Source organism: Rattus norvegicus, chromosome 14 (genome assembly GCF_021556685.1).
Source record: "Rattus norvegicus strain SHRSP/BbbUtx chromosome 14, alternate assembly SHRSP_T2T, whole genome shotgun sequence".
Taxonomy (NCBI): domain Eukaryota; kingdom Metazoa; phylum Chordata; class Mammalia; order Rodentia; family Muridae; genus Rattus; species Rattus norvegicus.
Genome location: NC_141547.1, coordinates 93,351,110 through 93,375,455, shown reverse-complemented (window position 1 = coordinate 93,375,455; position 24,346 = coordinate 93,351,110).

The following is a 24,346-nucleotide window of genomic DNA, read 5'->3' as shown; positions in this document are numbered from 1 at the left end:
CTCCCCAGTCTATCCTGATTGCCACAAATAGTCATTTACCTGTGTCTTAAGGTACATTGGATGCACAGTCATTTTCGGGAGGTTTGTTGCTCAGAAAACCTGTACCTCAGTGACATAGGCTGTAAAATTTGATGGATCACTCAATAACCAGATATTGTAAATTTCAGGAAAGTAAATTCATGGTATATCTGAGCTTTGGAGATTGCAAGGCAGCCTAATAATTGTCTGGAAATAATCACTGATGGCAAAGTTTACACAAATTTTTAGTATCTTGAGAATCTCATTTTCAAAGATCAGAACTCAGAGGATAACCAGATCTCCAATATATATGAGAACCGAAGTTCATGCCTGCTGTGGAAACATGGTGATTTCCTCAGGTATGTCTTGCCTGAAAATCCCACTGAGAATAAGCATTGTCCTATGCTTTTCTCTTCTAAGTTCCTTGGCTACTGAACACAAAGGTTACAACCGTTCAGTGGCGTACTTACAGAGAAGCATTAAAAAAGTAACAGTAAAATTAGAAGTGAAGCATAGAAATTAAGTGAATATATATTTAGTGTTGGTATTTGAAAAAGGCTTAGGAACATATTTTACAGTCTTTTTAAAATACATATTACATACCTAAATATGAACTTGAGAAATGATAACACTCTTCCCAAGAGCCACAAACAATTTAATATAATCTCCAGTAACAAACTTGTAAAACCTTCCTTCAAATTGATAGTCATTGGCATTCGGGGCATACAGGGCTACTCCTATAAAATATAATCTATTGTCATTTTTCTTGGTAGCCTCCCAGTTGTAACTGTGTTTCTGAACATCCCACAAACTTTGGATGCAGGACTTGAAGAAATCTAACTGCAACTGATCTTCAACTCTTTTCTCTGAAGATCAGTCTTCAGAATAACAGATCTTATGTACAAACTTATAAGGGAAAAAAAGCCACCAATATTCTTACTCACATGATAAGTATAGGAAGCACAATTGTTGCCTAGCAAACTGTCCCAGTAGTGCAGTAGTGGGTCTTTTATCTCAGAAGTGAGTGACAGTGATCTAATATGAATCAGTAGGAGGGAATTCATGCCTGGTATTGTAAACCCAGCCAGGTAATCTGTGGATGAAGAGGTGTACGAAACTGAGCAGACTATATGACATTGGTTTCTTAAACCAATATAATTTCTAACTGTATTCTAAATAATTACTCTTATATCCAGACATAACTGTCTTCCCCATCGTTCCATCAAAGTGCTTACTTTTGAAACAGATGAAGATTACACAGATCCAAAACTGGTCAAAACGCAGAGGATAAGTGACTAATAAGCGCCCAGTCTCAACTGGTCATCTACTATGCAACATTTATGTCTAAAAATTAGGGGATACCACAGAAATGATGCAGAAATCCCAGGACATCTGTGAAGTTTCCCTCATGAAATTAGGCAACAGTCTAATTACCTAAACCATATTTTCACAATGACAGATAATAGAACAAGCCAAATGCATGGGAACAGTCTAATAAGACTTCACCTGTAGATAAAGACACATAGGCAATCAGCTGAAGTTGAGACATGTAGAAGCACTGTTTTCCAAGGACATCTTTCCTGACAGGTTATTTCATATCAAGTGTCCATCCCTGAACACATGCACATATGAACAACACTGAATGGACTCAAAAGTTATGTGTGCTTATCTGTGTGTGGGGGCATGAGTCTCTCTCTCCCTCCTCCTCTCACTCACCCTGCCTACCCTTCACCTCTGTGTGCGTGTGTGTGTGTGTGTATTCACATGTAATATTATTGATTAAAAAAGAACAGGTCATAAATTCAACAGGAACTGTGGAGGGATAGGAGGATTTCAGGAAAGATGGAAAGAATGTAAGAAAGTACTAATGTATGAAATTCTCAAATAAATTAATTAAAATGTAAGCATAGCTTTTTAAATATAAGGATGATCTTATTCACTTTTCTATCATAAAATGCTATTTTATAGATGAAATTTGAAAGTATATCATGATACGTATAGCACAAGCTTAGAGAATAGATGACACAGGTGATTGAATCCAAATGGTGTCCACACTTTGATACCATGTAAGTATGGGGAATTTGAGGTTTTCCAGGCTTTCATTTCAATTATTTGAGAAAAAATTAAACATTGTTACTATGCAAACAATTTTATAACAATATTTTCAGGTTTTTACCTGCTATTTTTCTGTTGTGTTGAATTTCTTTATGTTTGGGCAGAAAGTTAAGCAATAGTTACACTACTCCTGGGCATATATCTAAAAGATGCTCCAACAGATGACAAGGACACATCCTCCACTATGTTCATAGAAGCCTTATTCATAATAGTCAGAAGCTTGAAAGAACCCAGATGTCCTTCAACAGAGGAATGGATACAGAAAATGTGGTACATTTACACAATGGAGTACTACTCAGCTATTCAAAAAAACTCCATTAAATTCTCAGGAAAATGAGTGGAGCTCGAAAATATTATTCTGAGTGAGGTTACCCATTCACAAAAGAACATACATGGTTTGTGCTCGCTAATAAGTGAATATTAGCCAAAAAGCTCAGAATACCCAAGATACAATTCCCAGAACACATGAAACTCAAGAAGAAGGAAGACCAAAGTTTGGATGCTTCAGTCCTTCTTAGAAAGAGGAACAAAATACTCAAGAGAGGGAATATGGCTATAAAGTGTGGAGCAGACACTGAAGGAGAGGTCATCCAGAGACTGTCCTACCTGAAGATACCAAACCCTGACACTATTGCGGTTGCCAAGAAGTACTTGCTGTTAGGAGCCAGATATAGCTGTCTTCTGAGATGCTCTGCCAGAACCTGACCAATACAGGATATAGATGCTCACAGCCAGCCACTGGACTGAGCATGGGGTCCCCTATGAAGGATTCAGAGAAAGGTCTGAAGGGGCTTAAGGGGTTTGCAACTCCATAGGAAGAACAATAATACCAACCAACCAGAACTCCCATGGACTAAACCAACAATCAAAGACTACACATGGAGCAACCCATGGCCACATATGTAGCAGAAGATGGCTTTGTCAATCATCAATGGGACAAGGGGTCCTTGGTACTGTAAAGGTTTGATGCCCCAGTGGAAGGGAATGCCAGGGTGGGGAGGCAGTAATGGGTGCTTGGTTAGGAGGGCACCCTCATAGAAGCAGGGGGGAGGGGGAATATCCATATATTTTCAAAGATGGCTATATCAAAATTAAGCTCAACTGAATGAAATCCAGAGGAACTGGTGGTGGCAGCCAGTTCCCAACCACTCAGTGTTAGTTTGGTGGTTACAAGAGAACAAAACACGTGTTACAAGTAGCTTCTAGAAGTTCTTTTTGTTCACAGTGGCTAGGAGCTGGAAATGCTCCTGGCAGGCAACAAATCTTACTGGAGTGATGTTATTCATGTTTCCCCCAAGAACAAAAATCCTGGCCAACAAAGTCACCAACCTCAGTGCCACGCAGCATCCAATGAAGAAAGTTGATAGACAGATCAAATGCACATTTTAACTGTGTATAAACAAAACCATAGAAACTGAATGGAAGAAACTAGTTATAAGCAAAATAGGTGCCTTTTGCTGTATTGAGTTTTCAGCATCGGAAGCCTTTGAGAACTGAAGACAAAGCATACATTGGCAAAGACAGAGAATATGGAATTTGGGATAAGGGTGATCTACACTAAAATTACAGTCCTTCAAATCAGTTATGTGACTCTGTTTCTGTCTATAAGCTGTATGGTGGTATCCAGATTTCAGCTTTGTGTTAAGCCTAAGTTGATAAAAGTATTGTTAGTGCAATTTCTAGAATAATCATCAACATCAGTAAAAACGGCAGGGTTTTGTTTTCATCATTTACTAAGCAATTTTTTATTCCACATTAATTTTAAATCTGAAATGTATGTGCTCAAGGGATGTACATATTACATTCTGAAATGTATCTTCATATGCTGAATGTTTAAAGTTATACCAGAGAATATGGCAAAAGTGTTTTCATGTCCATTTTCCTTTGTTGCTTGAACACCTTGCCACTCTTGCCTCAATGCCTCCAGGATCCTTCACGACTAAATTGTGGCTATTACTAGAGAAGAAACTACCTGAGTCTTCTTATAATCATTCACTCTGATTCAAAGACAATCTCACTTTGAGCCAGTATGGGCCACACACCTGTCATTCTAGCACTTAGAAGGCTAAGGCAAAAAGTTTGAGGCCAGCTAGGGCTATGTAACAAAAAAAATATCTAAAAGCAATTCTCTGATTTTATGATTCTTCACCATTATTTTTTCTATGTCTTTAGAATGTTATTAATAGTTCTGAATTTATCTCAGAAAATGAAAACATAATATTAAACTGACCTCAAGATCCTCAATAAATAGAAGCCACTTATGTTCATCTCTCTACATCCAAGTGCCTGTACACTGCTTGGCATTTAGTGCAGAGTCAGGTAGATCTTTGAGTTCAAGGCCAGCCTAGTCTACAAAATGAGATCCAGGACAACCAGGGCTACATAAAGAAACCCAGTCTCAAAAATCAACCCAAACAAACAAGCCAATCAACCAAGACAAAACAAAATAAATAAATCAGTCTAACTTTGTTTCTTTTAATGTCGAGAGAAAAAAAGGAAATGTTAAAAGATTATAAGTCAGAGGTCACATCTAATGCCTATAATTCTAGAATTTGGAGCCTTAAAGTAGGAAGGCGAAAAATGGCCCCAAATTCAAGGCCAGCGAGCACTGTATGCAGAGTTTAAGGCAACCTGCGCTATATCACGTAGCTGAGCTACCTTTTGCACATACTGAGACAAGACAAGTGAAGAATACAGGATGTTTGGAGGGTATAAATAGGACTCCACCACGTGACAGAGTGACAGAGTGACAGAGTGACAGAGTGACAGAGTGACAGAGTGACAGAGTGACAGAGTGACAGAGTGACAGAGCTGGGCTTGCTGATACATCTAGCTTGTGGATCTCAAGTCTTTGCTGATCTTGGCTTCCCTTAGAGGGGCACAGCTGAGATTTTCCGGGTCCCTCCTGCTGACTTGAGTCAAGACTGAAACCTGGCTGTCTCTGCTAGGTGTTGTCACTGCTGTTGCTAACCCAGTTCTACTGAACTGGATTGCTGGTACGTCCATGAAGTGTTTGAGAGTGGATCGAGCTGCCACTGTCTGCTAAGTTGTTAAATAAACTGCTGATTTCCAGACAACAAAGGCTGGATTTGCTCAAAGAACCTTTCTAAACAGATCCCCTTCCCCCATATCTTTTCTTTTCCACTACCTCTTTTGGTTGGTGAGCTACAAAGAAGTTTAAAGCATTTAATAACTATCATTAAAAATATAGGATTTGAAAAAAAATGAAACTTACAAGACCCTGTCTCAAAAAAAAAAAAAAAAACAAAGCACGTGATATCCCTTTATTCCTTCTTTGCGTTCCTCCCCATGCACTGAGATTTCTCTGCCATTCTGACCTACCTCAGGGCCCCAGTCCCCTTGCCTGCTTCGTCTTTGGTCCAGACAGTCTAATAAAATACATCTGTTTTATATGTGATTTTTTTCAGAAATGTGATCATCTTAGAACCCACTTAGAAATATTGCAAAGATTGAGGTTAACACCCAAAAGGAGTTTTAGTCCAAGTATCAAATTAATTGCCCCTTGAAAATTGACAAACTGAGTATATGAATATCTAATTCAGGATTAAGTACTAAAGAGAATTTCTTTTAATCGTGACAGAGACATAAATAAATGTGTGCATGACTCATGCTAAGCTTTGGATGATTAAACGGTAGAAATGAGTGTGCGTTCATACCTTCTTTCAATTACCCTGCAGAAAGAAGTGTGTGCTGAAATCTGACTCCTTCTTTATGGTCCAGATGGAGTCTCACATTCTGTAGTTTCCTTAAATCTATTCAGGCAAATGAATGATTTATTTCTTTACTGAGTATATCATGTGCCCCAGAGTCTTTTAGACCATAAACTATGGAAGAGGTTATTATTAATAATATGTTCTTCAAACTGTAGCTCCAACAATCCTTCCTTCTGTCAACATGGGCTGATAGCCACCTTAAGCCACAAGTCTTAATCACCTGATTGATAAAGAAAATAATGACTCACGTGGCATTCAGGTTGACACAAACATAGACCACATTAGGCATGTTGCATAGGTTCTGAGCAGATCTGTCCTTCTAGATCTCCCCATTCCAGTTTATATATGCGAATCTGTCAGAGTTTTAGTCATGGCATGTGTGGGGAATACTCAGACTACATTGTTTTCATTGACTGGGCCACTGTCATATAAATTACTGAATATTTTATGTATCATTCATGAGTCTTAAAAAATGTAAAGGAATATATTTGCACAGGGATAGACATGTTGAATAATGCTTAGGAAGAAAATGTATTGCTATAGCAAATTATGATGAATTGTTTTTGGTTGCTTTCTACATTTTGGACTTCAAGTATCTTGTATTATTTCATGGCAGTCATGTTTTGTTATTTCCCTGACTAGCCTGGTATCATATCAGGTATAAAGTAAGTTAAAACTACTGAAATAAAAACATTCTTCAATTTCTCCATGTATCTGAATATTTCATTTCTGCAATGAATTCATATTTTTTGACTAATTCATTGAAATTAGTATCTAAATGTTCTTCAATATGGCTCTAATATTAATTATAGAATATAAGGTCTAACACATGGAACAATCTTTCTATGAAACCTGATGTAATATATAGCAAAGTTTAAAGACTGCATAAGGAAGTCATTGAGTTAAGTTTGGATTAAGAATTCTGGGATGCCATTAATGTACCTGGAAATTTTATAACTTAATTTTCTTTACATCTACATAATGCTGACATTTGTGAATGTACCAGCATCATTTTTTTCTTATCCTTTCATCTGTTGGTGGGCAAATGGATTATTTCTATTTACTTGATAGTAAAAATAGAGCAGAAATGAGCATGAATGTGTAAGTATCTTCAAAGTAGGAAAAACAAAGTAACTGAGGCCCAGAAAGATATTACACATTCTCTCCAGTCATTTGTTTTGTGTTCAATATAAATCACAAATTGAAGCAAGGAAATTAAACAGGATCATTGCAGTGATGGCAAATTTACTAAGTCACTTTGGAGAGTAGATTATAGGTTACATGAACGTAAAGAGGTAGAATACTAACCTCCCAAAGATGTTACCAGGGATGGGTGGAAGTGATTTGCAAAAGCCAAGAAGTGGGGTAGAGGTCAACCCAAAGAGGTGGTGTAAAAATAAGCCATGCAGAAATTTGTTATTTTACAACCAAATTAAAAATAAAATTTAAAGATATAATAGAACACATTTTAGGTGAGTTAAGAAGTGTGAGGAGGTACTGGGCATTAAAATCTGTTTACAAGAAATAGGAATAGGAGAATAGCAAAGAAGAGTCATTTCCTCTGGTTGATTAATCAATATTCAGGATCTTTGAAAAGCTTCATAAAAGTCTACTACTAAGTTGTTGGGAGCGATGCCCTTGAAGCCCTCCATTGTTAATGATATTATTATGGTTAGAACTAAGTATGACTAGGTTCTTAGAAAATCCCCAACCAGCTGCAGAAGACTAATACAAATCTGGTGGTCAGGATGAATAATGATATGACAAAGTTGTCCTGCTGACTAATAATATGACAAACCTGTGACCTTTCTGACAACCTGTCAACATCAGCCTACTCCCTGACCACACAAATATCGTGTCCTTGGTCTGCGTAAATGTTTCTTACTTTCCCCTCCCTCTGTTACCCATATTATGGTATAAATTCAGCCTTGGGGAAAAAGAAAATGGTCGCCTTGATCAGACTCTTGTCTTGGCGTCCTTCTTCGCGTCTCTTGTCCCCCATTCTCTTCCAGGTGACCCCCGGACCCGTTGCTTACACTAAGTAAACTAATTTGAAAATGTAGTTTAAAAGACCAAGTTTGAGCAGATTAATACTGCATAAATAGGCAATGTTTCCCCCAGATTGCCTGAATTATTAAATAAAAATCATACTGATATCCATAGGAAACATATTTGTAACTTTTTGGTCAGAGACACACAAAGATCTCAAAAATAGCACAGGATATGGCCATTGTTCTTTGTTACTTGCAGGTAGATCCTATTGATGAATACAGTATTCTGTCTTGCTGACACTCATGGAAAAATTAATCTCAAACTAAGTGGAAATCTTCCTTCCTGCTAAATAATTTTGATAATGCCAGAATGAGCTTCATGGATAAAAGTTCTCCATGATATTACCCAACATTGGAACTTTCATGCCAAAATACTAACCCAAATGTCAAAATATGCCTATTAGAGCAATGACATGACATAGGCAGGCAAGAATTTTCATTTGGATATGTTACTAACAGGATTTTGTTCTTGCACAAGTGGCTAGGCACATAGACATACATGTATAGGAAATTCTATAAATGTATGGAATTCTTCCCCTGGACCAAGTGGAAAAGGAAGAGAAGGAGAGAAGAATAGAAGAGGAGAAGGAGGAAGAGGAGGAGGAGAAAGAGGAGGAATGTGAAAGGAGGATGAGGTCAAGGAAGACTAGGAGAATGAGGAGGACAAGTAGGAAAAGGAATATGAGGATGGAAAGGACAAGGAGAACTTGGAAAACAAGGATGAGGAGGAGGAGGAGGAGGAAGAGGATGAGGAAGAGAAACAATAAAGGTCATGAAGTTGAAAGAGGAATGTTTTGGAGAATGGAGCTGTGGGGAGCTAGAAAGTAGATATTAATGATAGATATCATATTTCACTGTATGAACCTCAAGATAAATTCTATACAAAGCAGAGTTTTGAGTATTCTGGTTCCTACAATCTTTCCACCCATCTTCTGAGATACATTTGAGCCATAGATGGAAGTGCTATAGTGCAAATAAATTAGTTGGGGCTGGATTCCCCAAGATCCGTTAGTATTTCCACGTGTCTAGCTATGGTTTTCTTTGTTAGGCTCCACTTGTTGCAAAGAGAAATTTCTTTGTTGAGGAGTGGTGGCTACATTTATGTGTATACAAATAGGATAAGATTTAGAAATCAGTAAGGAATTATGCTGTTCTATGATCATGATGGCAGTATATTGTTTTCTAATACTCATGAGTTTACTAGATCCAGCAAGAGCTTATGACTCTTGAAAGAAAAAGAATTAACCTCTTCCAGAGATGAGCGCCCCTTATTGGTTGCCAAACAGAGAATTGATAGACCTGAGTCCATGTAGACACAGATAATAAAAATAAACTCAATAGGTTGAATTTATATATTATGCTACACACACACACACACACACACACACATATATATATGATTTCCTATATGTAGCAATAAATATCAAAGAAAAAGTAGTTAATAGCTTGAGATTTAAGAAATATAAGACAAGTTGGCAGAGGGAATCTGGAATATTTAGGAGGGTGAAAGTGATACAATTCTATTCTAATTAAAAACATATTTTGAAAAAATAAATAAGAAATTGATGAAAATGAGGAGTTATGAAGTAAAGTAACTAATTATATCCAGAATGCCAGGTTGTTCAGTTCTAGTTGCCTTCTTAGAGCTGGTTCATGGCTTTTCATATAGTTTTCATGGCCACGTAACAGTTTCTCTATCAACTTGGACATATGATGGTGGTAACAGTGACATCGTATTACATATAAAGGCATACATGATTTGTAAACATCACTCTTGATGGCAAAAAGATATTTTCTAGAAATGGTGTATGTTCAAGATATTGTTGAGAGCATGCAATGAATGCAGCAAAACAATGAAGGATGAATGCAATAACTGACAAATCTCTGTGGAATGATGTCTAATATTGTGAAGCCATACATAAGATGATAAAATTTATTCATTAGACCCTTGTTTTGTTTGGTAGTTATGTTTGTTTTGTTTTGTTTGGGTTTTAGATTCTCCTTGTCATTTATAGCTTGTGTCAAGAAACATCACAAAAGAGATAGAGACTGGCTCTGTTAAGGAAATGCAACCTATAAGTTATGTTCTACCTCCTGTGTGCTATGACAGCTTCATTTGACCCTTTGCCTCATCACTCTCCTCAGTCTGTGATGTTTGGGCACCCTGATTTGTGTTTTCTATATTTGTTTCCTTGGACTAAACCCAAATTTACTCCATATTCAGGTAAGAAGTACTCAACCATATTCCTTACCCTGAATCTAATAATCAGAGTAATTGCTCATCCCTCCAGCATTTCCTGCATAGAACCAAGAATGAAGCTTCTTTCTAATAGAAAATTATTGAGTATGATTAAAATATATCCACCTAAACACAATTATAATTATGGTATACTAAAATTATATATATATATATCTGCTTTTCATAATTTTATTTTTTAAATGAAAAAATGAAACTTTTGAATATGTGAAATAAGCCCTTTGATAAACATATTATTCTGTATTTTTAGCTTGTTCCTGTAAAAATCTTAAAATTACTTCAGATTTTTTAAAATGTAATTTGACATAATAGAAAGTATTATAAACAGACCTATAAGGTCTCAAAACTATTGATGCATTTGAAGTGCTTAACCAAACAATTGGCATTAATTTTAAAAATATACAAATAAGTTAACTGATTTCCCATCGAAAATAAATTTTGTTAAGTTGGGGACATGAATGAGAGAATAACGAGCTTGTAGTGATCAAAAAGAGTAGACTTTAGATCCCATAAAGCAACTTAAAATCCAAGTATATGTGACACTTAGTTTACAATTCTATCAGATGTGGGGAGCAGAAACCGGAAATTACTGAGCAAGATGGCTGACCAGACCAAAAAGATAAGTTCCAGATTCAATTAGAAACCATACTTAAATATAAGCATAAGGAGAACTTGATTGAGGAAAGCAATCAACATGCGCATCACACACACACACACACACACACACACACACACACACACACACGCACACACACACATACACACACACACACACACAGACCACATGCAAATTCACTCACATACATGAACCCCAAATTCACACTTCACACAAATACATTCAAACAAGTTTAAAGTTGTATTAAATTGGTCATGTTTTCATTATTTTCTATTAATTTTTGTTTTGTGTTTGTTTAAAATGCAATATTATATAACTGTAGAATTCCTTTACCTTAAGCATTTCCAGGCAAATTATCTTTATGTTGCTACATGCCTGTCTGCTGTACGGCATGGTAGGTCCCTGTGCTCCCACGAATTATAATGACAGTATACACATCACAGATGGTATCGTAGGACTACAGGCCATTGCTAATCAGGCTTATCACAGCTGGCAGTTTCTAAAGTCACTTTTCCTGCCCATGTCTTTCTTGGTACATGAAACCTACTTTTGAAACTGCTGATTGCTCCAATCCACTAAAATATTCTGGCATCCACCTGTATCTATTTCCTGCATTCCGGCCAAGCTCTATGATTTCTAGCTTTGATTAGACATCACTGCTGATTCCGACTTAATGCTATCTTCATGACTCTAAATATTGAAATGGAAAATAATGAACCCTGAAGCAACTGTCCTTGAATCTCATAATATATAAAAATTAGGATCTAGTGCTTAACTTCACACGAAGTCTTCACTTATAGACTCAAAGATACAGCTTTAGGGCAAAGCCATGTATGTGAACTCAGCACTGCTGAGAATGCCAAGCTACCTGTCATGGTATTTGTTAAGACTATGTCAAAATCAATCCATAGCTTAGGCTATTCTCTTAGTAATTGCTGCCCTATGGTGCCAAGGAAAGGTAACACTAGGAGTCACTTATTCACATTGAAAGGAAGTAGAAGAATATCACTTAAAATTTTGAAACCTGCTGTGGTATACTCCTGATGTGCAGCCACTTTGGTAGTGTAAGTGAAGTTCAAGATTATACAGCGAGTTTGAGCCCAGCCTGGAAAAATATATAACCTGTTCTTTTAAAGATTAAACAAACAATTCTTTTGAAATCTGATGAGGAACTTGGCTTCATAGATTTTATTTTAGAAGGGGAAACATTTAGTATTAATGTAATTGAAATAGTTCTTCAGTATTTTAGTCAATTATTTCTTCCTTCCTTCCTTCCTTCCTTCCTTCCTTCCTTCCTTCCTTCCTTCCTTTCTTCCTCCTTCCTTCCTTGCCTTTTTTTTCCTGTTTCTGTTTCTGTTTCTTTTTTCTTAAGACAGGAGATTATACTGGTTGGCTTCAAAATCACAAAGAACCAACTACTTAAATATGTCCTTGCCTCATTAGTGCTGTAATTAGAAGGATGAGCTATAAAGCCAGACTTTATTATTACAGTGAACATTATACAACCACGTTACTGTTCCTTCATATGTAGAAAATTTCTTACTCAAAGACTCTGAACATAAAGACACAGTGACAGTTGGACACCTTGATCTAATCACAGATACACACAAATGGGCTTACTTTAACTTTATACAAAGGCATTCAGAGGGTAGAGGAGTCACATTATTCCTAGAATCCTCATGTTAATTGAGCCATGTACTATCTCTGTGTACATCTTTTGCTTCACTTCATAATTATTCTTCATTGTTGTGTGCATTGTTATTTAGTTCCTTTTCCACACGAGTCCTATAGGCATTAAAATGTTGACAAATGTGTTTAGAACGATTCCACATTTTCCATTTCTACTTTAAAGTGACAAAAGAACAAAGAATCCGAAAAGGAAAGAGACTATCCCTACTGCATTTTTAAAAACTTGTTTTCATTTTTCTTAAAGATATATCGATTTTTCAGAATGAATATTTAAGAAAAAAGACATCTTCACAAACACAGCTGTGTATTGAACCTGCAGATCACCCAGCAGCCATAATCTTCCAGGTTCACTCCACACCATTGAACATACACCAACAGCTATTTTTCCGGTTTACTAAGCACAATAAATATTACCTGAATAACAAATTCAGTTTATGTCCTCTGCATGGTTATTATTTATGCAATTTGAATTCATTGATAACACTTTTTCATGCACCCAAAAATTTCTTCCTGAATATCCTTCTGAAATCAAGAAAAGCAAATGGTCTTCGTAAGATAGCAGACCTTCTAAGTGGGACTTACAGGTGCAAGGCATGCACAGACACACAGACACATTTGTACAGAAATCAGGATTCCCAAATTCTGTTTAGTATCAGAAGAAGATGCTCATCTTTTCATGTATTATTCCGGTTATTTTTCTCGTATTTACCTGATCTAACGTTAGTCCTCCATACCTCTTATTTTCCTTTGATCATTTTCACCCTCTGTTCTTTGTGTTTTAAGGACAGGTTTAGCATTTGTCTCCCTAGCCACTAGAAAAGCTTACTACACTTTTTGCTCTCTCCAAGTGTTACAAAGACGATTGTCATGTCTCTTAGCCAGTTTCCGCCTCAGTTTAATAAGGTGACAATTTTCTTGGGAGAGATGAATCAGTGTTTATGAGTATGTATTGCTCTTTCAGTGGATCCAATTTTAAGCATCTATAATACTTGATTCTGTTATGGTTGAATAGGTACAGACCCCAAAGACTAGTGTGCTTAGAATCCTGGCCCATAGGGAATGGCACTATTGGAAAGTGTAAACTTGTTGGAGTATGTTTGGCCTTGTTGGAGGAATTGTGTCACTTTAGCATGGGCTTTGAGGTATCATATGCTCAAGCTGTGCCCAGTGGGATATACGGTCTCCTTCTCCTGCTGTAGACCAAGATGTAGAACTCTCAGCTGCCCCAAAATCATGCCTGTCTGCATATTGCCATGCTTCCTAGCATAATAATAAACTAAACTGCTGAAAATATAAGCCAATCAGAATAGAATGTTTTACTTTTTAAAAGTTGTTGTTATCATGGTGTCTCTTTACATTAATAAAACCCTAAGACAGGTTCACAACCAACTCAAATACCAGTTCTGGGGTATGCTAACACATAGCCTTTATGGTACATATATTTGTATGTACATACTCTCACAAAGAAATATGCATTAATTCAAAATAAGATATAAATCTATGTATAAATAAAAATTATTAAAAAGTGAAATATAATTTTCATATTTTCTATTGCATTATCTTTCTGGACATGTTTTTAAAAATTGACAGTACAAGTAGTGTTTGAAACATTTGTCATTTAAACTAAAATAATTTCACCAAATTTCCATTCTTTCACACTGATACCCAATGTTCTATGCCTTTATTTCTTAGAGTATATTTTAAAGAGAACAAGTTGTTGTCCATGGAAAAAAAAGAGCAGACAGGAAGTGATTCTTAGACAAATTTAGAATTCTCCCAGTGTTTCCCTTGCATCTCCAAATGTGTTAAAAGCTAAGGAGTCATTATTGGAAAGGTTAAACGGCAAGAACTGAAAAGAAGCAAAGAACTGGAACAAGTTTTATGTACAGCATAATCATAGAAAGAAAAACTCTTGAATAGAAATGATATATTAGTGGCAATACTAAGTAATTACAGTTAGGGGCAAACAGAAATAAAAAATATCCTTCAATTAAAAGAAAATATTTACCTTTAGAGACACACTAAAATGGACAAAGAACTCTGTAATTCTCAGTTAATAAAGCAACATATGTCTAAAAAATTATGGAATACTAAATGACATATAAAAGCACCTGAAAGCATAAAACCTACACATCTTGGTGAATTATAGAGCAATAAATGAAGTGTGTGTGTGTGTGTGTGTGTGTTACAAAAGACATGTTTTTATAAGTACATATATAAGCCTGGAAGTACATTTGAAGATTAACAATGCATTTCATAGTTTAGATGAATGCTAATTTTCCTAGACATAAACCACGTCTTAAAGAAAAGATATAAATGTAATTTATATTTAAGTGATGATGATTCCTTGAATAACTTAACATGAGAGCATTGTTTTGAATTTACATGAATTCTATTTAAAATCAAAGTTTTCGAGTCAATAAACATATCTTTCATGTTCATGTAATGTAAAACCTATTTTATCTAGAAATCTTACTCCAGACCCTTTTCTTGCTAAAGAGAGTTTGATGATGCCTTTGCCAATATGTCCTTGTGAAACACGTTGCTGCCTGTGGTGGTTTGAAATAGGTTTGTTCACCACATAGTCATATCTTTCAAGGCTTGGCCATAGGGAGTGGCACTATTAGGGGGAGTGGCCCTGTTGGAAGAAAAGTGTCTCTATTGGTATAGGCTTTGATGTCTCTTCATGCTCAAGGTCTACCCAATGTGAAATCTAGTCTCCTTTTGAATGCTTTTCCTTTGAACAATAATCTCTTCCTTCATTTGGAAAAAGAGGTAGAACTCTTAGCTCCTCCAGCACTCTGCCATGGTTCCTGCCATGATGATAATGAACCTCTGAAATTGTAAATCAGCCCATTTGGATGCTTGGCTTTATAAGAGTTACCTTCTCCATGATGGATTTCACAACAAGAAAACCCAAAGTAAGACAGAAATTGGTATCAGGGACTGAGTATTTCTGTGATATACCTGACCAAGGCTGTTTGGAGGAATGTGGATTTAGAGACTTTGGAAAGCAGTTAAATGTCTTAAGTGGGGCTTACTGGACCATATTAGTAGAAGCATGACAGTGTTGATGAGGGTCACTTGAACTGTGGGCACCTGATTCAAGAGGTTTATGAGGAAAAGAATTTAAAAATGTAGACTCTTCTTGTAATGTTTTATTGATGGATGTAGCTGATTTTTGCCCTTGCCTGAAGAGTATGTTTGAGGATAAGGTGAAGAGATGTAGACTAATTGCATTGACAAAGGAAATCTCAAGATAGTTTAGCATAGACTCTCTTGATTTTCACTGACAAGAAGAGACTTTTGATCAAACGTAGCAAACTGAGAAAGGAAAAATACAAAGTATATGGTTCAAAGATTAAAAGGGCACCAGGAAGTGGAATGAAGCTAAATCCTGTGTTTAGGAAATTAAATAGAAATTTGATGGTTTGGTCATAGGGAATGGGACAATTAGGAGTTGTGGCTTTATTGAAGTAGAAGGGGACTTTTTGGATAAAGTTTGTGACTGTGGGAGGTGGACTTTGAGGTCTCCCAGTGATCACACTTTGTCCAGTGTGTAATCTAGTCTTCATCTGCCTGTTTATGTAGAACAGCAGTCTTCTACAGTCTTTAGATCAATATTTAGAAGTCTTGGCTTCTGTAGTACTCTGCCAGGCTTCCTGCTATGATAAAAATGGACTAAATCTCTGAAACTGTAAGATAGCTCCAATCAAATGTTTGTCATTATAAGATTTGCCTTTGCCCTGACAACTTTTCACAGCATTAAAAACTTAAAGTAGGATACCAGCTATCACTCATACAAATACTTTTTTATATTATCCATAAATGGAAAGAATATTTTCAGTTTCTCTTGGCTTACTAAACATACCAGACAGATTACCAACTTTATACTATTATTAGTCTTTATTGAAGAAACAGTGCAAGCATTCTGCATACACGCACGCACACACACACACACACACACACACACACACACATATACTTGGGTAAGGAACTAAAAAGTTTTTGAATGGTTGCAATATAACATTAAATAATCTGATAATTGCATATTTATATCTTGTTTTAAGGCATTAGACTAAGACATGTTCCCACATTGTTGATAGAACATATATTACAATAAAAAAGACACCCAAATTCTGCCATTAATTTATGCATACCTTATAGGAGTATAGGAACTTTTCAAGAAAGTATCCTAAGAATCCCAGATAAACAAAGAAAGATACTTTTATTTGCAAATCTTTAACTAAAAATGGATTTTTAATGTACTTACATATTTATTCATAAACATTTCAGTGTTTATTTTCTGACTGACATATTGCTTTTACATATGTTTGTTTTCTTGTTGGCAGCTGATCTATAGACAGCTATTGCAACTTTATTGCTAATGATTATTGGCTCTGGGAAATATTTCACTTGGGGGTTTCAACATAAGCTGATAATTTTACTTCTAGATAAAATAAACTTTATCAATTTCTATTTTATTTCTATTTTTATAATTTTCACTTGTATGTGTTATAGCAGAGCTTCATAAGTAGGAGGAATGAGGGGTAAGGCCGTTGGCTCCTTATTGTCAGCCTGTGGCAGTGCCAGTTTCTTACTATAGTTTTGATATTAGCCATGGGCTTTTCAGGTACTCCCATTATCTTAGAAAGATGTTTACAGCCTTTATTTCCCGAGAACCTTTATTTTTAATTTTTTTTTAATATTTTTGAGAATTCCAAATATGCTTATAATTTCATCAAATACTTGTTCTGAGTATGTTGATATGAGAAAATGTTTTTTCTTACTTAATCTACTAATGTAAATACATTTATTTATAAAGATATACAATCTGCACATGTTAATCTGCAAAGCAATAAATGGATAATTTCAAGAGGATCTAAGTAAGTGGAAATATATCCATGTCTAGGAATTTTAAAATCTCAGCATTTTTTTTCTTTAATCTTTTTTTTTTAACAGTCCAATCATTATCCCCCTCCTGGTCCATGCTCTGACTGTTTCTTCATCCCATACCTCCTCACCTATCACTAAGAGGATGTCCCCACCACCCTCATCCCACCCAACAAGACCTCTCCCTTACTTGGAGCCTCAAGTCTCACCATGGTTAGGTGCAACTTCTTTCACTGAGACCAGAACAGGCTGTCTTCTGCTGTATATGTGTTGGGGGGCTCTTATCAGCTGGTTTAAGACTGTCTGGTCTCAGTGTCTGAGAGATCTTGGTGGTTCAGGTTACTTGAGATTGTGAGATTACAGGTCTACCCATGGGGCCCACCTCCTCAGGTTCTTCTAGCTTTTCCCTATTTTAACCACAGATATACCCAGCTTCTGTCCATTAGTTCGGTGTAAGTATTTGCATATGACTCTTTCAGCTGCTTGTTAGGCCTCTCAGAGGGCAGCAGTGCTAGGCTCCTGGCTGTAAGCACACCATAGCATCAGTAATAGTGTCAGGCCTTGGAGTCTACCCTTCAGCTGGATCACTATTTGGGCTCTTCTCCATTTTTGTCCTTGCAGTTTTTTTTTTGTTTTTTGGGGTTTTTTTTTTGTTTTTGTTTTTGTTTTTTTGTTTTTTTTTTTACACAAAAACAATTCTGGGTCAGAGTTTTTGACTGTGGGATCGCAAACCCATCCCTCCACTTGATGCCCTGTCTTTTTCCTGGAGATGGACTCTATAAGTTCTCTATCCCCACTGTCTGACATTTCATCTAAGTTCATTCCCTTTGGGTCCTTGGAGTCTCTCACCTCCAAGGTCTCTGTTGCTTTCTATAGATTCCCCCCATCTCCTGCCTCCTAAAGTTTCCCGTTTCCATTCTGATGGCCCTCAGGGCTTATGTCCTGTTTCTCCCTGCCCCCAATACTGGAACATGCCTCTTTCCCCTCCCTGTCCCCTTTCTTGCCCTGGTTCCTCCCTCCCTCTGACCCCCATGATTGTTTTCTTCCCCATCTCCCCAAGTGGGATTGAGGCATCCTCACTTGAGCCCTTTAAATGGTTAACCTTGTTGAATTCTGAGGATTGTATACTGGGAATTCTATACATTTTGGGAATATCCACTGTTTACTGAGTACATACCATAGTCTGAGTTACCTCACTCAGGATGATATTTTCTACTTCCATCCATTTGCCTGCAAAACTCATGATGTCTTCATTCTTAATAGCTGAATAGTATTCCATTGTGTAAATGAACCACATTTTCTGTATTCATTCTTCTGTTGTGGGACATCTGGGTTGTTACTGGCTTCTAGCTATCACAAATAAGCCTGCTACAAACATAGTGGAACATATGGCCCTGTGGCAAGGTGGGGCATATTTTGGGTATATGACCAAGAGCTGTATAGCCAGTCTTCAGGTAGATCTATTTCCAATTTTCTGAGGAACCTCCAGTTTGATTTCCAGCATTTTTAACATGTTGTTATGTCTAGGGTTTCAAAAATATCTCAGAATAAGAGAGTATTGCTAATAGTATCTGGAATTGGGGCTTACCCATTAGATGTGTCTTAAGTTGGGCCAGTTATTGGTTGGACACTCAGTCTCTGCTCCATCTTTGTCCCTGGATTTCTTTTAGAAAGGGTAGATTTTAGGTCAAAAGTTTTATCCTTGGTTTGATGTCCATATCCCTCCACTGAGGGTCCTGGCAGGGTACAGGAAGTGGCCTCTTCAGGTTTCATTAACATACTGTTAGTCATCTCAGCTAAGGTCACCTGAATTGACTTCTCAGAAATTCACCCATCCCAGGTCTCTGAAACTTCTTAGAGATTACCCCTACCCTCCTACCCCTGACAGCTGGATATTTCTATTCATTTTCCTTTTCCTCCTTCCCTCTCTCCTTTCTCTCCCCACAACTGATCCTGACCCCCATTTTCTTCATATTCCCTCTCCCACCGCGTGTCCTCCCTCCCGCTGCCTCCTATGACTATTTTATTCCCCCTTCTAAGTAAGATTCAAGAATTCTTCCTTGTGTCATCCTTGTTTAACTTAATTGCATTCATGGGGTATATAACAGGCATTCCGTGCTTTATGGCTAATATCCACTTATCAGTGAGTACATGTCATGCATGTCTATTGCTCAAATATTGGATACTTAGCCTTCATATAATAACTGTGCTTTGGGAAGATAGAAAGGGTGGGGCTTAGAACGAAGGGATAGGTCAGTGGGTACACAGCCTTGAAGAGCATGATGAGCCAGAGCCCATTTCCCTGCTACCTGAATCTTACCTCACCATAGTGTCAAACCAAGTGACTAAGGTGAGCATGGATGATAGCTTCTAAAATCGTGAGGCAAAATAAATATGTGGCCCCTTTAATTGTACTCTCTTGAGTATTTTGTCATAGAACAAACAGATAACTAAAGCACGAGTCAATTTTTTGCCTCTTGACCCATACATGCAATGCAATTTGAATTTAATTGCTAGCACTTTGCAGCTATCGCCACAATGAATGTGTACTTTGTTCTGATAGGCCATAATTCTGACAAAAGTTCTCATGAAGATTTAATATTCCAATACTGTTAACTAGGTCAATAAATTCCTCACTTAAAAATAGTCATGCACCAGAAAATTTAACTCAATAAAATGTGTTTCTTTATCATTCCCAAATACCACTCCCTCTGAGCAACAAAAGATAGGGGACACAATTGCAACTGGACTGCATAAAATACCTGAGTGGCCAGCACTGTGAAATGTGAGCATTTGGTCATTGTTTTTGAAGGGTACTCTGTACCATGATTAGATGACAGTAAATGCTTTAGAATGACTAACATCCAGTAAGAGACATCAATAAGTAGAAAAATCCGAGAAACACTTAGATTCTCAATGAGGCACCAGTGACTTCCCACGAAGAAAAATGTACAACAGAATGTCCAATACTAAATCTCCCTTGTATTTAACAAGCTTTTTAAGTAACTTTCATTCACAGGGGAACCTGCCAAAATATGCTTCATTTATAACTGCCCACTTTGAAAACAGATAAGATGCTTTTAATTGGGGTAGAGAGCAAGTGCCTGAACCTTGAGGAATTGAAAAAAGGCATTCAACTCAGATTGCATTTTTAAAAAATGCATCATTTAGGGATTGGAATTCTCTTAGAAGCTCCTGTTGATGTGGACTGGTATCAAAGCAGTACTGAGGGCTGGACTATTAAAGTTGTCTGGGTCTGCCATCAGAAATAAGTTACAGCTGTACTGGGGAACTGGGTTACTTGTGATGTCAGTGGTTTGTCCTAAGCATTGCCTCTCATATGTTCTCTGTTGTCACAATCGAGGTAGCACAAAGTCCCTGAAGGCTTACCATAGCCTTGCTCAGGGGCCACCTAACTGTCAGAATAGTAAGAAACAGCTCTATTTCTGTAAAAAATACCAAGCCTTTGACATTCTTTTGTAGCACCAAAGTATGACTCAAGCCACTGACTAAACTAAAAGAGTGAACTCTTTTAAAAACATATATTTTATGGCTAGGCATGATAGCATATACATTTAATCCTAACATACTTTCAATGTTCTACATAAAGATTTCCAGACCAATACTAGATAGTGAAAACCTGGCTTGAAATTTAATACTGATATTTCTATGTTTTGAAATTAAGATGTAATTACAAAATCATTCGTCTTCCCTTTTCTTTTCTTCCTGCCAACCAACCCCTCATATACACCTCTCTCCTTGGTTTTCTGAATTTTTTCTCTTTTCATTTTATTTTTCTCATATACAATACATACTGATTTCAGCCTCTACTCCATGCACTTCTCTCCGCTCCTTTCTCACTTCCCCTCCCACCCAGATCTACTTCTCTTCCATTGCTCGAAAGAAAACACCAGGCCCCCCAGGGATAGCAAATGAACGTGGCATAACAAGTTGTAATAAGATGGGCACAAACCCTCTTACCAAGGCTGGATGAAGCTACCGAGTAGGAGGAAAGCAGTTACAAGAACAGACAAAAAAGTCAGAAATACCACTAATTCCACTTTTAGGAATCCCAATAAAGCCTCAAGCTAAACAACCAGAGCATGAATGGAGGGAACCTTGCACAGACTCATGGAGACTCATGGTTGCTGCTTCAGGCTCTGTGAGCTCCTGTGAGCCCTGATTAGTAGGTTTTGTGAACTGTGCTCTACAGTTCCCTGTATCCACACTTGCTCCTACAATACTTGCTACCCCCTTTCCACAGGGATCTCCAAGCTCTGTTTAATGTTTGGCCATAGGTCTCTACTTCTGTTCTTATCAGTTGTTAGACCAAGCCTCTCTGATGATGATGAGCATAGTAGAACATCAGTAGGCATCAGTTCATTGTCTTTTGTTTTTCATTCACTTTTTTTTCTGTCAGGTTTGGTTCTACCCTAAATCTCTGAGTCATCCCACTTCTGAGTCAGTGTCTGTCATGGGTCACAAATCAAATCAGTCATTGAATGGCCATTCCCATAAGGTCTGATCCCTGATCCACTATTGTCTTAGCAGATCTTGCAGGCAGAACATGTATGTTATACACATACCAATATTTTCTTATAATGTTATTTGCATGCATATTATATCAAGGCTGATCACTTGGTATTTGATAACTAAGTAATTTTAAATTTTTTATTTAATATTTGTGCCTCTGTGTGTGTGTGTGTGTGTGTGTGTGTGTGTGTGTGTGTGTGTGTGTGTGTATAGGTCAGAGGACAACTTTCAGGAGTGAGTTCTCTCTGTTTGAATTCTGGGGATCTGCTAAGGCCAGCAGGCTTGGGATCAAATATCTTTATCTGATGGACCATCTCTCCTTAATCCTCCCAGGAGTGAATCTTACACATTGCTTATTGAAAACAGTAATTATACTGTTTCTACAAATAAGTGTCATGTAATATACATGATTTTATATTTTGAAAACGTAAAATTATTCCCATGATACAAAGACACTGTTTTGTAGGTGTTGGCAAACATAAACAGTGGAGCACAGGTTGTTGGGGTGAATTACATCTTTTTTTTAAGTTTTTTTTCTTTTTTTTTCTTTTTTCGGAGCTGGGGACCAAACCCAGGGCCTTGTGCGTGCTAGGCAAGCGCTCTACCGCTGAGCTAAATCCCCAACCGAGTTACATCTTGAATGAAGAGTATACATATTAAATGGTTAACATGTAGTATGATGAATCAATTGGCTCCTTTCTGGTTAAATTGATTCTCTCTGCTTGGATGTTAACAAACTTCTTATGTAATACTAGGAACATAAATGATTGTTGCACTGTTTTTAATAAAATTTAGTTGTATGTGTGTGTTTGTGTACATGTCTGATAATGTATGTGTGAAAGGAAAACTTTTGTGGATTATAAATTTCTTACTAGGAATTCCTGAGATCCATTCTGATTATAATGCTGGTTCAATGTTCCTGGCCGGGTAGCCACAACATATATTCATTTTGATGAGAAACTGATTTCTCATCAAAGTAAATTTAGCAAATAAAGGGCATTCATGGATAAAGATGATCACTATTAGTCAAGTGTGGTGGCAGAGGCAAGCGCAGCTCTGTGAGTGCAAGGCCACCTTGATCTACAAAACAAGTTCAAGGAGAGGCAGTACTGTTTCACAGAATATCCCTGTCTCAAAAATAAAACAAGCCAGAGCAACAATAACAAAAAAGAGGATTGCTACCCAGGTAACTGATACTAGATTATAAAAATTTAGCATTATTCTTCACCCCTAGCAAACTTCAACACATTAAATTCTAAAGGAATTAGTTTTGTGAAATGTTTTCATTTGTGATTACCTTTTTAAATTTTTAGATCATAGTATAATTACATAATTTTCTATCTTCCCCATCTTCCTCAAAACCATTTACCACCCTTACTCTTTCATATTCATAACCTCTTTTATTGATTAATTTTGTTTTATCTACTGTCTATCTTTCTATTTATCTATGAATATATATTCCTAAGTATATATTACCAAACATATAATGCATATATTTATGTACTATCCTTATATAAACATATATATGGATATTTATTCTCTTACTGCATAACTACAACCCCTTCAGTCTACATAATGTTACTTGTATGCTTGCACGACTGACCATTTGGTTTCACATAACTAGTTAGCATACTCTTCTCTAAGGAAGACTGTTCTCCCAACCACAGAATTTTGTAGCTCTTTGTGTAGGGTTGAGGTCTGTTCAGTTTTTCCTGTCCACATTAGCACAATGATTGTTGTTATCCTTGGTCACCTCATGGGTAGGCAGTCAAATTAGTGAGATTTATGAGTGTAGGTTGTCACCAACCTAAGAGACACAATCTCACAGCAAAATCCCTGACCTTTGGTCCCTAATACTCTCTCTGTCCCTGTTTCTGCAGTGATTTTGAGTCTTAGATATGGAAGCTATATTGTTGATGCATCCCTTGGGACTAGCTTCCATAGAGCTGCAATTTTATTCGGTGTGATTATTTTATCATCGATTTTGTTTGAAAGAGACATTTTCTTGATGGGGAGGTGAAAACAGCACTTCTCTATGGGTGTAAAGAAGATTATGTTTTTAGGATGTGCTGTTTTAGTAAAGTGTCAGTTTGGGTTTCTCTTCCAAATCCACGACTTTACTACATCTGGGCATTTGGGTATATTTACAGTACTAGGCATGATATCCCTCCTGGTGAGAAGGTTCTAATACATTTGAGACCTTTTTGGCTACAGCCAAGGTATGTGTGCCTCCTTTGTACCCTTAAAGTTATCACACCATGCTGGTTATAGTGATTCATAGATATCATGACTTGGTAGGACTGTTGGCTGCTTAGCAATTTCAGATCTGTTTCCTACTGACAAATTTCTGTTGGTGAAAAGTATTGATTTAATAAATATTTGGTATCATTTGTAATTTTTGTTGTTTGGTGTTGTGCTGACTACATGTTTGGATGCATAT